Source organism: Arvicanthis niloticus, chromosome 4, assembly GCF_011762505.2.
Source record: "Arvicanthis niloticus isolate mArvNil1 chromosome 4, mArvNil1.pat.X, whole genome shotgun sequence".
NCBI classification, from domain to species: domain Eukaryota; kingdom Metazoa; phylum Chordata; class Mammalia; order Rodentia; family Muridae; genus Arvicanthis; species Arvicanthis niloticus.
The window spans coordinates 24440919-24458098 of NC_047661.1; positions in this window are offsets into that span (position 1 = coordinate 24440919).

Here is a 17180-nt window from a genome sequence, read left to right on the forward strand (position 1 = left end):
TTCTTCTATTATATTTGCTATGTGTGAGATTCTGTCTTCCATCTCTTGTATTCTGTTGGTGATGCTTGTATCTATAGTTCCTGTTCTGTTTCTTAGGTTTTCAATCTCCTAGACTGCCTCAGATTATGTTTTCTTTGTTGCTTCTATTTTCATTTCCAGATCTTGAACAGTTTTATCCATTTCTTTTACCTGTTTGATTATATTTTTCTGCATTTCTTTAAGAGATTCATCCATTTCCTCTTTAGAGCCCTCTATCATCTTCCTAAGATTAGATGTAAGGTTGTTTTCTTGAGATTTATGTGTGTTAGGATATCCAGGGCTTGATGTAGTAGGATAGCTGAGTCTGGTGGTGCCATATTGCCCTGCCTTTTGTTGTGTCTTATGTTGGCCTCTTGCCATCTGGTTTTTCCTAGTTTGGGCAGGCCTGATAGTCCCTCATGTCAGTAGACCTCTGAGATTGTAGATAGAGTTGTTCTCTTTTGTCATCAGGCATCCAGGGATGCAGGCAGCGCTCATATACCCTGATGGTTTCAGGCTGCTGCTTGTCCCAGGTAGGAGCAGGCCTTCAGGGATGCAGGTAAAGTTGTGGCCTGGAAAATGGAGTGCAAAGGAGACAGGGCAGAACTTGCCACTGCTGGGTTTGACCAGAGGGGCAGCAAAAAGGGGGTTGGGGTAGGGGTCTTACTTGGTGGTTGCTGATAACTGTAGGTATCTGGGTTTGTGGCTACAGGTGTGAACTAGAAGTAGGGAAACAGGGGACAGTGTAGACCTATCAGCTGCTTGGCTTGCCAGAGACCCAGCAAGCAGGGGTTTGGGGCTTAGTGATCTTAGCTGGTTATCCCAGACAGCAGTAGGCCTCCAGGGATTCAGGTTGTGCTGTGAAATTGAGTAGGGAGCTGAACAGAGTTTGCAAATGCTGGGTATGTCAGTGGGAACTGCAGGGAATTAAGAAAGGGATTTCACCTTGTGGTTGCAGATGGCTGCAGATGTCTGGGATTGACAAAGTATGATATTTATCTAAACACCAAGAATGGCTGACATTGGAGCAGAACCCCAGCAAGGAGTTTTGTTGTCTTTGCTTCTTTTTTTTTTCTTTATGGAAAAGAAAAGCTGTTTCTCAAACTTATATGGAATGGTGGAGACCTCAAAGTATTATAAACTTTGGAAGAATGAAATGGAATCTCTGATTTAAAACTGATTCTATTATGAAAGCATAGAAAGAATGCTATCAAAGAATCAGAGACAAAGCATCAATTGTAGAACAATGAAAGGAACATGGAAAGATGCAGCCATACTGTATAGGAGCTTGCTGCTTTTTAATGAAACTAAGCATGAAACTTCTGGATACAATTCAAAACTTCTCAAGAATTTATTCTAAAAATAAAAGTTTATGTCTTTGTAGATTTATTTTTTTTAATAATGAAACTGAGTATAATCCAGGTGTTCTTTCATGGGCAAATATTTAAACTGTTGCGATCCATTCCATGGAATCCTATGCAGCAATAATCACTGATTCAGATGATCAGCAGGACTCAACCAGGAGCTCTATAAGGCAACGGGAGGCAAGAGACATTCTAGGTGATGAATGTTACAATGTGGAGACAGACTGGAAGTTTAGGGCTCGGTGATGTGTAAGGGATGCAGACCCACAGGGCAGCTCACAAATTTTTCAGCCGATGGCACTGTTCTCTTGACAACTTCCAAGTCAGCAGTCTGGCTTGCTTCTCAAGGATAATGAAGATGTTCCCATTGGGCAGAAGTGAGAACCAGAGATAATTTGAATATGGAAAGGTAGAGTAATCAATATGTTTAATTCTATAACGTGGATATTTAGGTATAAGATTGAGTGAGCAGATGGAGAAATGATGCTTATAGGCTAGAGATCTGTGGAAGGTTGCCAGTTTACAGATCAATGAGCTGTGTGTGGCAGAAATGAGCAACTAATGAACTATAGGGAAATGAGAGCAGAATGTACATGACAACACTCTAATGTGTAGTAAAGCTATGGTAATATATGCTAACTTATTGGGGATCTGATAAAATAGGAGAGCTCTACAATCCACTAAGCCTTCAGAGTGTAAAATGTAAGCAGTAAGAATTGAGATAGGGAAGCTGGAGAGATGGCTCAGCAGTTAAGAGCACTGGATGCTTTTCCAGGAGACCTGGGTTCAACTCCAGCACCCATGTGGCAGTTCACAACTGTTTCTATGTCCAGTTTCTATGGGTCAGTTACTCTCATACAGACACACATACAAGGAAAACACCAAAGCGCATAAAATAAAAAGAAGTCACTAAGATAATAAAAAGAATCTAGAGGGATGTGAGGAAATCTAGTATATATTCTATATACACTACCTATATCCTATATACACATCATACAAAGTTGAGAATTCTGAGTGACATGGTTATACAGAACTGTCAGGATTACACCAAAGGTCATGGCTAATGTTTGTTTTGTTGGAAAACATATTCTATATTAATCCAGTTTAACCTAGAAAAGAATAATGGTAATATTAATTTTTCTGGCCATCAAGTATCTTACAAAATACATCCATAAACTGAAGCAGACAGGAGAGCCAGAGATGCATCTTGGAGTTCCATCTATGATGCTTTATTGACAGTTTTTTGAAAGGGATACTACAGTAATTTACAGAAACAATGTAAGAATTCTGTAAATAATAGCCACCTCAGTGAGGAAATGGAGGTTTGTTTGGGGTGCCCTCTTCTGAACTAATGAATGAACTTCTAAACTAATGAATGAACATTAGTTCATTCATCCTCCTCCCATGGTTTATCTTAAGGGTCACTGAAGGCTTGGAACCTCTCCAATCTAACCCCATCACCTATCATCTTTCAGAGCCATGTCAGCATCATTTCAAGTCCCAATAATTTATTTGTATCTATATTTCAAGACCCCAATTTGGGTCTTCACAGATAGCCTTCTATACTATAGCCAGAGTGGTCATTTAAACATAGAGCTCTTGCCACGGTATGATTCATGTGCCCTCTGCCCTTCCTCAAAGCAACCAGCTTGAGAGCTTTACATTATATATCAAAGGAGAAATTAAAAATTAAACCCTTCATCTGGACTGCAAATCCTTTTAGGTACCTGTAGGGAAAAAAAAAATAAGGCTGGGGATCCCAGGGTTCCTCTCTCCTCGCTGTGGGTAGTTGGCTGGGAACGCTCTGGGTTCCTCCAGCTGGAAGTTGGGCCCGGCCCGGCTCCTCATGGTTCCTCATGGCGGCCCCAACAAAAGAGGAAGTCCTTGGGTTTCCAAAACCGGTTTATTCACATGGAAGATGGTGGATGGATCTGATGCATACCCCCTGAAACCCAGGATCAACCTGAGTTTAAAAAGGGGAGGGGAGAAGGAAGGAAGGGCTGGGGAGGAATGTTTAATGGGCTCCACCTCTGGCCTTCAGGTACCTCATTAGTATGTAAATCTCTCTAGGGCCTGTTCCCGCCCTCCACCTGTGTACTGTGACTGAAGGGTGAAGGTGGAATGGAGATTAGACCTTGTGTTAGGCCCAACAGGTACCATCTTCTACTAAATCAAACTAATAGGATAGCCTTTCTATATTTAGGACGATACAGGAGCAAACTAGGAGGGCAGTTTCACTTATGTTGCAGAAGAATGCCAGGGAAGAAAGTTTGCCAGGATTTAAAGTGAGAAAAATGGGCACATTTTGTACCTTAAAAGGAGTTTAGTATTTGCAAAATCCAATGGAAAGTGAATTAAGTTAACTACTGCTTGCAAAATGAACTGCTTCCCAAGAAGACAATGAATCTCCTAATCAATGAATTACAGGGGAACTAGCATTTATTCTGAGGACAGATTCCTAATGTTTTTTCAAAAGGAACCAGAGATCTTGGTCTTATCTATATCCCAGGGCAAGAATTTCTTTTGATCCATAGAAAACTCTGCTGAACTGTGAAGGTTTTTGTTTCCATGAGAGATTTCAGCATTTGTTATCTACTTAGCACCTATGAAGGAGGAAGGCAGAAGTTCTCCTGTTAAATTGATCTTAGGCTGAGCCATGGTCTCATGTATTTAATAGGATGTTTATGAATGGAGGTTCTCTTTTTGTTGCATTTTTTGTACTTCTTTCTTTCTGCATAGATCTTCTCTCCTAAATGTGCCACTGGGTAATCCAATATCCTTTCATAGCCCCACCATTGGTTTTTAGATGTCTCTCTTGGCAATGAGCTGAATACAGCACTTTTTTTCCCATGCTTTCACGAGTTTCTCATGTTTAATATCTAAATCAAAATTGCATTTTTGTTGTTTAGCTATTTTGATGAGATAGTTTGTCTCTTTATTTTCTCTCTTCACTTCTACAAAATATCCATCTCTCTGTTCTCTTCCTACCCAAGTAGCCTTATTTCTGGATTTAATCATAAACACTGTCCCTCTTTCTTAGCTCCTCATTGTTTACATTTGTGATCTCTTATCAAAATTCATGATATACTCAATCTCAAACACTTATTTGTACATATCCAAACATTAAAAGCTATGTATATGAGACAGAGAATGTGATTTTTGTCATTATTTTACTGGGTCTTCACAATATACTACCAGAACTATCTATTTTTCTGAAAGTTTCAGAATTTAATTTCTCTCTGTACCTGAGTAAAATATTCTTTGTGCATATTCTACACTTGCACCTGTTTGTCTATTGCTTAACATCAGCTGGTTCTATTTTCTTGTTGTTGTGAATAGTATAGTGAGCTATGCAAGTGTCCATGTGGGAGGATACAGAACCCTGGAGGTATATACCAGGTATAGAATAGCTGCATGGTATGGTAGTTTTATTTTTAAACTTTCTTTTTTTTTTGGAAGTGAGGTGGGGAAACTCCATACTTATTTCCTAATGGTAATACTCTAACCAGAAGTGAATGTGATCCATATTTCCCACATCTTCCTCGAATCTGTTATCATTTGTTTTCTTGATTATCACAAGTTTTACTGGGGAGATGGAATCTCGGATAGGCTTTTAAAAGGTCATCTTCCTGTGGTTTAGTTGTTGACATCTAGGATCTTTTATTACATCATCAACTATATGTTTGCTCCCCAGATATTAGAATGGATATATGTGTGAGTATATGGATGGATAGATAAGATGGATGGATGGATGGATGGATGGATGGATGGATGGATGGAAAACAGCCTTCTGCCTAAACAGCACTTCTGACTTCACATCCTTCAGAATCTCATTTCAAAGAGAGTTCCCAAACAAGAAGAATAGGGACTCATCATCATGTGACTTAAATGTTTAAAGATGGTACTTTACTGCTAAATTGTTGCATTAGGCATCAGAAGTTATGGAAGATGTTAACTAAAGTGATTCATGGTAATTAGGATTATTCAAAACACTTTATAAGGAAAAAAACCTCTTCAAAATAGGAAAAAAATTTTCTCACTTTCCTTTTAGCAGTATTTATTTACTCCAAAGACATTGTGTAATAAAATGCAAATAAAGAATTTTGAGTTTGACATCTGTGAACAATAAGAAAATGTTTTATTCATCATGATCAGAGATGTTAAGAAAATTAAATATAAAATTGATTTTTTAAAAGCATATTTTCTCAAATTGAGTTCAGTTTTATGTGATGGAAGAAACAAGGAAGCAAAAGTAAATACACAAGCAAGGAAGTCAGAGGAAAAGACTACATTTTTTTTTTTTTTTAATAAGACACTCATTTTCTACTTCCCCAGAAAGCCAAGCACTAAACATAAGGGATAAGAAATTAAATCATTTCTATTAAGTATCTAAAGAAGTCACAGACTGGTCTTTTCTATTTTTTCTGAAACTACAGGGGACAATTACGAGGCTAGATTAAATGCAATAAGGCCAAGTTATAAAAAAAAATGAACAAAAATAAAAGTGTATTTATAAGATGAATATAAAACTAAATACAAAATTAAATTGTTGGCATGACAACAAAGTGTACAACTTTATGATGTATTTGATATTAATGAGCAATCAAAAGGAGAAGAACCAGAATATTCCAGCTTGTTTGTAACATCCACTGTGATTCTCTCCAGGACCACTTATATTCCTAGAGCCTTCTGAGAAAAAAAAATGAGTTTCTCAATTTCATCTTAGTGGGCCTCCCTGTGAGGACTGCAAGGGCTAAGAGAAAAAGTAGGTCTATTCCAATGCCATGGCTTGGATGAGCCTTATAAATAGGTTGACCAAGCTCCTTAGACATTCCCTACCAAATAAGGAGGAATTTCTCCCTGAGAAGAAGCACCCCCATCTCTGAGAGCTGTGAGAAGATGACCCTACAATGTCCTGCTCTAGTTATTTCATCAGCGATATCTGTGACGGAAGCCTCAGTGCACTGTTTCTCATTTCAAAGTCCTGGCAGGACTGCTTCTGCTCATCACTGGATTCATAGTTTAACTGAGATGTCTCTCCCTGTGACGTTTTGTGTTGAGGCCCAAGCTCGAGTCCCTGTTCAGACACCAAAATAATGTTGGGGACCGCACTAGCCCTACGTTGGGGCGGCCAAAATAAATGTTGCAGCCCAGGCAAAATGTTGAGGCCCAGGCCGTCCCGCGTTTGCTTGCTACTGTATCCCGGCCCAAGCTGCTGCTCCGGTCTATGGGTCGGGGTTCAGCAAGAGCGAGGATGAGGGCAGACTCAAAGAATGGAGACCAGACAGGGTGTGATTCAATCCGGTTTATTCTTCAGTCTCTCTTCCTCTAAGTGTCTCCTGTCTGATTCTCCCTCTATAGTCTGATGTCTGGTTCTGTCTTCTATAGTCTGATTTCTGATCTGTTCTGTCTCTGCCTTTTATATGTCTCACTTCTAAGCCACGCCTCTAAGTTACATCTTTAATCATGCCCTTAGGTCTTTTCTCTAACTCTGATCTCTATACTTCTAAGTCATACTCTTAAGTCACACACTTTTAATCTCACACTCCTTTAATCTCACACACCTTTAATCTCAAGGTATCTAAACCAAGATTAACCAAGGCTATTGTAATTCAAATCTCATGTCAGGGTATATGGCTCAAGATGGCTGCAAAGCTGATAGCTGCTTTCTGCTAAAAGTCGGCCCCCAACAGTTTTGCACTGTGTGTGTCCCTGTGAGGATGTTCACTATGCATGCTAGCTTCCACTCTGTACAGTTCTTCCCTAGGGTGTATGTGAATATGGCTCAAGTGTGTAGGTTTTCTGAAATTGAATTTCTGTGCTGCTCCAGCAAGTTTGCAGGCTGATATCACTGCCATCCCAGTGTTCTTCATAGGATGGCCAACAGAACGCTGTGTATTACTGAAGAGCTAGTTTAGTGTACTAATATTGGGCTCATAGCATAATGCACAGTGCAGCCTTGTGTGCTCAAGGATCAGTTGATTTTATCACTGAGACAAAAGACCAGACAAGACAACTTTAGCAAAAAAGGATTGATTTGTCTTGCACTTCAGGGTATAGTCATTCATGGCGGGGAGGGGGGGCGGGGGGGTCCTGGTGAAAAGAGTTTAAGATGGCTGATCACATTGCATTTCTCTGCAGTGAGGAAACGGGAGAGAGATCAATGCCGTTGTTCACCTTGTTTTCTCATTTTTCATCAGCTAAGACCCCAGTCCAGAGAATGACATTGCTCATAAGAAGGGTGGGTTTCCCATCTGAACGAAATATCAGTATCTCTCAGAGATATGCTCAAAGCTGCGTCCATGGTGAATCTAGATACAATGGACTTGGCAAAGTAATTACAGTGGCATTCAGGTTCTAAGTGGCCTAAGAACCAAGCTGGGCTGTCTTCACTGAAGACTAACGTTGGAAGCACTTTTAACACCAGTCGGCAGCAGGATTTACCAGGACTGCTTCTTCTTCTCTGATTTTTTACTTGACATTTGAGAATCTGTCCATCATCTTCTGCATTTTCTATGTTAAGTTGGGAGCTTTAACGTTAAATATCCTTCCTATAATAGAGTCCTTCTGAAAACAGAGGTGTTGCTTAACCACTTAGATAATTCAGCTGTATGTTCACTAGTGAAATTTAGTGGGCAGAGACAGAGCTGTCATGTGATGAGGTAAGCTGGGCTGGGTTTTGTATCTGCTTTTACCACTTATATTGCTAGAGAGGGTTGACTTATTTGTTGTGTTATACATTGAGTTCATTTTTTAAAAATATAAAAATTATTGAAATATTATAAGTAAATAAGTGGAAGTAAAATATTAAATCTAAGATTGGTGGTAGGATTATAAAGCCACGACTTAAACTATTGTCTAGTTTATAAGGTCTTACTTTCCTTCAAAATTGGTGTTTATTTTAACAGAAGAAAGTGGGATTATGAGATGAAAAAAAAAAACATGCAGGATAACATCCTGTGAAATTCTCCATCCTGAGATCCAGTTTTATAAAAAATATTGCCCAAGACTCTTTAGCCAGCAATCATTATGAGAAGACAGTTTCCTCTAGATTTTTCTTTAAATATTTGGAAATTACTTTGTACATTTAAGTCTTGCTTCTCTCCAGTGTTAGCTACCTAGAAATGTGTTGTTACAGTTCCAGCAAATCTAGTGTTATTTGAAGGCCTTTGCTTTTATTTTTTGTTGTTGTTGTTGTTATTCTATTATAAAGTTGAAGCAAGTGATCAAGTGACATGAAAAACAGTGCAGCATAATATAATTGTGTACAGAGACAAGAAACGATGGCATACTGATGCTCTTCTAACTCCCCAAGAGTACATAGCCATCACTTTGAAATCTTGAGTCTGTTATTTTGTTATCTGTATAGAGTCAATATACCAATGACAGTGTCTCTTTCTTACCTAATTTTTCTCATTTATTGATTAGATTCTATTTTTCACATTGAAGAGTTTAGAAGATTTACTTTATAGACACAGATGGAACCTTGTCAGGAACCTTACAAAATCTCCAGTAATACCAAATTCATGTACTTGTTCCAAGACCCGGCTCCACCTACTCTTAACCAAAATAGGCACAGATGCTTAATAAGGTTATTGCTTGCAAATGTGCTATTGCATGTGAGGGAAGCATGTGGCCATCTAAGTCTGGCCATGATGGTTCTGCCTCTGAGAAGCCTGTACATTTACCCACAAACAACACAGTGACTAGTTTCCTTAATCAAAGGGCTAGGCACTAGTGTAGTTCTGTCAGGTAATGAGTGTTCAAACACATGGACTATACAGTTTGAAGTTCCCAATAAACCAAGGAATGGTGATGGTTTTCTTCCATTTTACCCATCCAAGACATAATAAAAGTTGATAAGGTAGAATTAATGTTTTAAGAAGTCTTAATTGTGATAAAGAAGGACATTTAAAAATAAATATTAAATTGAGCAGAGTGGTGCCTACAGGAAATACTTCCACTTAGGAGTGTCACAAGTCCCAGGCTAATCTCAGCTACCATAGTGAGTTCAAGGCCTGCCTGTGCTGCAAAGGTAGATGTTCAGACACAGTGCATTAATCAAGATTGTAATGCCAACTCAATTACATCTGTAATCAAATAAAACAGGAGTTTGGACTCTCCTGTGAGGGATTTTTTTTTGATCAAGTTATTTTAATAATAAACACTGCCCTTATTTTGGTGGTGGCCTACCTAAAATGATACAGGAGAAGGAAGATTTGCTTTTGGAATCTTTGCCAAGTTCATCTACTCTGGCAAGTTCATCTACTCAGTTGCTAAGACACTCCTTTGCTAGAATTAGAACCTATTTCCTTGGGAGTCTAATATAGACCAAAGACCTGAAGCTCCGCAGGAATTCTCCAGGGCACCAGCACTCAATTAGGACTGCAGAGACATCACATGTGTGGACTCAGAAATTACTGGATTCTCAACCTTACAACTATGAGACTGGAATACCTAAAGTACTACCTGTAAACCAGGCTGATCAGTTTCATATATATTCATTCATTCTCTTGGGCCTGTTCCTTTAGAAAATTCTGTCGAATACAGGGACAGAGCTGGCAAATCAAGAAACAACAACAGATCCAACCTCCTCCAGAATAATCTGTGCCATCCTGTGCCTCCCCTGTAGGGAAAGTCAAGCTTTGACAGCCTACTCTATAACACGCACTGTTTCTGATTATTGGTTGTTATTTTACATACAGTAGTGTTGTCTTTATGGCTACGTATGCACCACATATCTGCACTCTCCTTGGGTGCTAACTTATATTTAACCTTTACTTTCTTTGCACACTTCCATTAGAAAAAAAGAACCTGGTGTAAACTGAAAATAGGTGTTATCTATGTATGTGAAAATCCCCAGTGTGGTAGCATTATGGAGTAGGGTCTTTAATTGGACCTTCAGCTTGGGACTCTCACCCATAAGATTCCTGCTTTCATCAAGAAGTTTCCTTCATCAGGAAACAATGAAGGAGGAAGATGTAAGAATCTCCAGACCTGACCATTACCAGTATTTTGATGGGAGACCTCCAAAAACCGAGGACACTGAGCAACTCATCTCTTCTGTTTGTAACTCACCCAGCCTCAAGCATTTTTTATGATCTTGAACTTGGTCTAAGACACATCTCTTGTCAGAGCCCAGGATAACTTTTTAACTAATAATAATGTATTACCAACATCTTTATTTCAACCAGTTGATATTCAGTGTTGGCAGGAGGTAGAACAAAACAGTGTATGGGACATGTCTAATGACACAGCCCTGTAATCAAGTTTTGATGTTAATACAGGCAGCCCAGACTCTGGCCCAATTCTCCTGCTTTCTACACAATTGTAAACTATATAGATTCTGCTTTTCTTCTTCAGTGACAATCTAGCTCAGGTCTATGACAACATTCAAGATACACACTGGCATTTTTCTCCTCCTCAATCCACCATAACGTTTCCAGTTCAAACATACAGTCTCCGTTTCTCTCGATTCATCAGCTCCAAAGGTTTCATTTGTTTTACACAACTTGAATGAGTATATTCAAAATAAACTAACTATCTAGGGTTTTGTAGTCTAATCGGTTAATATATGGTGAACTGTGAAATGGTCATGTGCTACCCCATAACTGTGGCTCGAGGAATGGCCATTTTCTTTTACAGTCTTTTAGGTTGTCTTCTTTGTGTTCCCATGGTAAAGGTTTTCCTGAACAAAGATGCAAAGAAACCAGAAGATGACACCATCAGCTGCTCTGCTTGGTTTCTCTCTATGGTTTTCATGGAGAGACATTCCCAGGGCCCCCTACCAGTTCTTCACACCCTCACTTGTCAACACACATTTAAATCACAATGTTGATTTGATTTGGGTAGGTTCTTGACAGATTGTATTCATTTTTACATGGTTTTGGCTTACATGATTTTTACATTTGTTGGCTGCTTTCTCAAGCTAGATAATTTTTAAAGTTTCATTTTTAAAGAAAGATGGACTTGTGGCATTATTCAAAAATAAATTAAACCATCTTATGATAAAGTAAATATCCCATTACAACTGAAAAAATTGTGTCATTTCCATGAAATGTAAGTCATGTGTCTTAGGAAGTTTGAGAATTAGGTAGCAATGTGTTACATTAAACTAGCTGAAGCTTTAATATCCATCATTTCTGTACATCCAGCTCCCCAGTTCTTAGATAGCATTAGGAAAATTAATTAAACAATCTTGACATCATATAAATAGTGCAATTGCCTCAGCAGAATGAAGCTCCTAGTCTTCCAGTCTCAATGCTCAATTTCCTGAGTGCTTCCTCTGCTAAAATAATTTTATAGAGGAACAGTGTGCTTGGTAAACAAAGCACGGGATCATGATGGTCACAGAAACTCTGTATTTTTGAGTAAAGAAAGTTACAGTCAATGACCGTAAATAGAAAGTTAGGAGTAAATTATTTACATCTCCTACAGTGTACACAATGTTTATAAGTGTCACATTACCATTATTTAATATATAAATAGTTTTAGGAATTTGAATCAAAATACACTTTTACTTTTTATCAGTTTGTGGTTTATGGTAATTATTTGGACTCTGCAAATGAGCTTAGAGACAGAACTTGTTTAGGGCCAACAGTTCTAAATCTGGGAAACAACCTAGGAAAGCAAACCATGTAGATGGGCCAGGAGAGGCTCCAGGTCAGAACTTGTGTGTAGTGCCTTCTGCCTTGGTCACCGAGAAGCTAATTCCCAAGCAGGACCAAGATCTAAACATCAAAATGGACATTTACTTTATACTCCAAAAACAATCTTGCAGCTGTCTTAGGCTGTCTATACTGCAGTAGCAAACCACTTAGATCAGTGGCCTTTGAGGCATAGGAGAAGCATTGCTCAGATATCTGGGTATAGGAAAGCTGGAAATCATTATACAGGTATAGCAATGGGGGCCTCTCTGTTCCAACAGGTACCTTACTGCTGTAGTCTTCCATGGTGGGAAGGGCGTAGGCAACCTATTCATCCTCTTTCATAAGATCCCTAATCCCACTGATGAGAATGAAGCCTTCATGATGCAGGAACATCCCAACTTCCCTGCTCCTTTAGACCACCATCACATCCAGTCAGTTCCAAGTACAAGTTTTAGATGGGAAAGTTACTGGCACTGGGGACAAAATAGCAGACCATGTATAAACCCAGAGAAACTCTGGTAGAACAGAACACAATTAGACCTGTGGAAGACACAAAGGAAGGAGAATGTGGAATTGTTGAAAACATCACTATCCTACCCGTAGTGCCAAATTGAAGCTGGCTGTAATGTCTGGAATAACACCATGCCTAACTAAGGATGGGGGAGGAAAGTAAACTGGCAAGCTGAATCCATTACTGGCTGAGGCTTCTAGTTCTGTCGGACAGAGGCTGTCTGTAAACCTGTGTCTAGTGCATATGTTTTGTTTTTCGTTATCCCACTTTTAATAAACTGGCATTGGAATATTTGTTCATACTCAGCCAGGGTGTCTGAGAAAGTTGTGTGACTTTATAAGCAAACTGTACTGAGAGCCATAAAACCCATCTGCCAAGAGCATGGAAAAGACCTGTGGGGAACTGTAGCAAATCATTCTTATTAACCTCTGGAAACTAGACCAGTGGACACCTACAACAGCTCTATTCTTCACTTCCTGCTAATTCTTTTGAAAATAAACAAAATAAAATTGACTTGGTTTTATTTAAGAAATAGATTCAGGGCTGACAAATGTCCTAGCTGTGAGAGCTCATGATGTTCTTACAGAAGACCCACGTTCAGTTCCCAGGACTCACAACGGGCTGCTCACAAGGAGCCACAGCTCCAGCTCCGTGGGGATCTGACATAATCTTATGACCTTCATGGGTACTCACATATGCACAGCGTGCATGCATCACACACACACACACACACACACACACACACACACACACACACACACACACACACATGCATACACACAATCTTGGAAAAAAAAGACTTGCAATTTATGGTAGAAATGCATGTTGCAGGTATTTGAGAGCCTATGTGCCTGTTCTCCACAGCAGAGTATGTCAGGATGATAGAAGTCATTCTAATTTAATTGCACATATCATGTAGTTAACCCAGAGGGATGCATATTCTAGAGCTCATCTTATAGATACGTATAAAAGAGGAGAAACACCTTTAATGGTTACTAAAATAACACCATGGCCTTTTGAAGACTGAATACTATGAACGAGAGAATGCTTTTCAAAAATTGTTTAAATCGTCGTTTGTAAAACTCTGTTTCTGAAAAGAAAGGCAGAAGAAAAAAAACCATGGAAACGTTTGGAAAATATCAGTGGCGTGTGCCTGGCATTCACAGACTAATAAACCAGTTGCTTTAGTAATGAGGTTTCTATTAGCCCTCCATGGAGATTGATGCCTTCGGGAATGTCTTATGCAGAAAAAAAGTTCTCCAAGGAATTTGCAGCCAATTTATGCCACTTGGACTTTCTTTCTTTCTTTCTTTCTTTCTTTCTTTCTTTCTTTCTTTCTTTCTTTCTTTCTTTCTTTTTTTCTTCCTTACTTCCTTTCTTCCTTCCTTTTTCCTTCCTTTTTTTCTTTTTTTCCTGTGTATATCCCCATGGGTTTTGTCACAGGATGTTGTTTTCTTAATGAATTTTCTCAAATGCTTCAGCCCTAAGCCAAAGCCCCAACCACCCCACCCCATCCCTGGCCCCTGACTTGTGGGAAAGAAAACCTAGAAATATAGTAGGGCATGAGTAAAGTGTTTGTTGCATAAGCATGATCCAAGAGCTAGAAACCAGCACCACATGTCTATTCCCAGGGCTCTTATGGAACATAAGAGAGAATGGATCCTGAGAAGATCATAGACCATCTTTTTTGATTTAGAAATACCAAAGGCTCTTGTCTCAAAGAAAGTAGAAGGCAAGGCAAAGATCAATACCTGAAGTTGTCCTATGAGGGTTTCTAATTTGCTGCAGCATAGGAGAGAGAGAGAGAGAGAGAGAGAGAGAGAGAGAGAGAGAGAGAGAGAGAGAACTATGAACATAAAAAAGATTTACTCAGTTTGGCCATTTGATATTGTCACAAAATATCACAATTACCAGAACATAACATTTCCATAGTATCAACTCATGACTACAGTAGAGTCAGGTGTATATGGAACAACAAAGGGTGGGTGGAGTCTTCCCTGGATTCTTCCTGCCTCCTGGGGTAGTTTGAGAAGTAGAAAAATCTGGGTCAATGGAGAAATAAGAGCTTTGGGATGGGCATCTAATTCAATCATTGGTGATGACAAGCCCTTCAGACAGTCCTGTCTCTAGCTGTTGCCTGAGCTCAGCTGCAGACAAAATGTGCATTGTGTGCACTCAGGGAAAGGACCTTTGAGGAATGGAAAGACTTTGCAAAGCTGTAGGTGTAGAGCAGAGCAAGCCAGGAATATTTTCAGTCAGTGTCTATACTATATGTCCTGGAAATGCTAAAGGAGATTTAATTTGAGAAAGACAACATGTAAAAATTGAAAAATTAGTTTCTTAAGAAGCATATCATTCTTTGTGCACCAAAAGACTAGAGAAAGACTTCAAGGTTGCCTTTGAGATATGGTCTCTAGTATAGGCTATCCTAAATTCATATCATCAAGTGGGTTTCAAAGTCACAGTGACTCCCCTGCTGCACCTCCTGAGTGTTAGAACTGTAGTTATGAGTTGCCATGCATGGCTGGGAATGTTTTCAAATGACTTAGGGCTGGTTCAGTGCTGAAAGTATTTGCAATGTAAACCTGAAGACCTATGTCTGATCCTGGAACCCCACTGCAGAAGGAAAGAACTGAATCATGAAGCTGTCTTCTGGTTGGCACACACACACACACACACACACACACACACACACACACACACAGAGGGGGGAGAATGAGAGAGACGTACACACACATGCACACAGAGAGAGAACGAGAGAGAGACATACACACACACACATGCACACACACTCACATACATGCACACGCATACTCACATGCACACACACATACATGCAGACACATACTCACACACATGCACACACACAGAGACATCATTGCATGTTCATGCCCTCCCTCATACTCCCACATCTACAGTACTAGTAACAAATCTAATTCATACAGCTCCATGATTCTTTCAGATTTCCACAACAGATTATACCATGCTGAGAAAATTGGAATCCAGAAATGTGTCCCTATATTTTGAATTAATTTCACATTCTTCTGTCTTCTAATTGTCCTGAAATAATTTTGGCCTAAACAAAGTACATTTACACCCATGGTTGAAATAATGGGGGGTAGAATGTAAGGTAGTCTTGGGGACACACAATTCAGCCCTCCCTGCACACTCGGGGATACTGCTAACTCCTGACAGTTGCATAGGAGACTGTTTAGCAAGGCAGATTCATAGCCTGACTGAGCAGTACCAGGTCATCATGTCTAAAAGTACCAAACACTTCACAAAAAGACAGAGCCAGTATTTGTGAAGCTCGAGGTAAAATCTTGGACTCAGTGCAAGCTATCTGATGATACTGTGAAATATTTCTGGTAACCCATCCAGCCATGAACCTGCTCTTCTGCACAGAAACACAAGGTTTATAACCCTTAAACTGGAGTATTGTCTTTTCAAACTCGACATGTTGGATGACAGAACACACAGACCACTGATACAAGTAGAGGGAGGTGGCTAATGGGATGAAGTGTTCATTTCGGCAGCTTCACAGTGCAGAGAAGTTGTATTCTTATCCTGAACTCCCTGGCTGTAGTTTTCATGTGCAATCAAGGATAGAGAGATTCTGGCCATTTTCTTAGCAGCTGGGCATCTGAAGACAGAACTATGTGGACAGTATGGAAAGTAAAGTCTCTCTGTGTGTGTCAACAAGCAGATGAGGAGCTGACTGCTTAGCTTGAGTCAGAACACCCTCATGGCCTGCTTTGGGCTTTACCCTTCCTAGTTATTAATAGAAAACAAAATGAAACAAGCCAGAAGAAAAAGGAGAAGAGAGTTACTTTGACTTCAGAAAATGGCGTTTTATACAAAGTTATAATTATTGGACAGAGAAAGAGAGAGAAAAAAAGAGACAGAGACAGAGAGAGATAGAAAGAGGTAGAATGAGAAAGAGAATCTGTGAGAACTCTACTAACCAGAATTAAGCAGAATCACAATATTTAACAAGGGAGGGAGTGGAAAGGGAAACTAATTCCTTCAGAAAGCAAAAGCTAGAAAGATAGCTTGGGAAGAATAAAGGGCACTGAATCCCCCAACATACAATAGAACTTAAAATGTGCCTGGTTAATGCTTATAGATTTTAAATGCAACACAAGTAAAATAGCTCTACAAGAGAAATAGCTATGTCTGTTTCTGTGTAGTGTGTTCTTAAATTTGTGAGGAACAGATTAAGTCCACCGCGTCAGAAAGCACTCACTGCATCTCTTTAAACTCCAGCCTATTTCCAAGCACAACTAATTCAAACAAAAGATTTGATTTTCCGTAGAAATTTCTCCAGATGGAAATTTTGAAAAAATAAATCTTGTGTTATTATTCTGGGTTGAAATAAAATATGGATTAAGAGGGAAAATAAAGAAAATGCTTGCTAAATAAATAGATAATTAAATCTTGTTTACCATTCCACTCACAGATTTTTAATGTCTGCCAGAATATAATATTGGCTTGGGAGATGGGATGTTGGTTAAACTGAAGCCAAACAATTCAAAATTTAGAGAAATAATAACTGGAGTTTGTTGAAAAACAAGTTACTACAGGCATCATGCAAGCCTTCCTATGTGCATGTGTAGAGAATACAAAGTGACAGTTCAG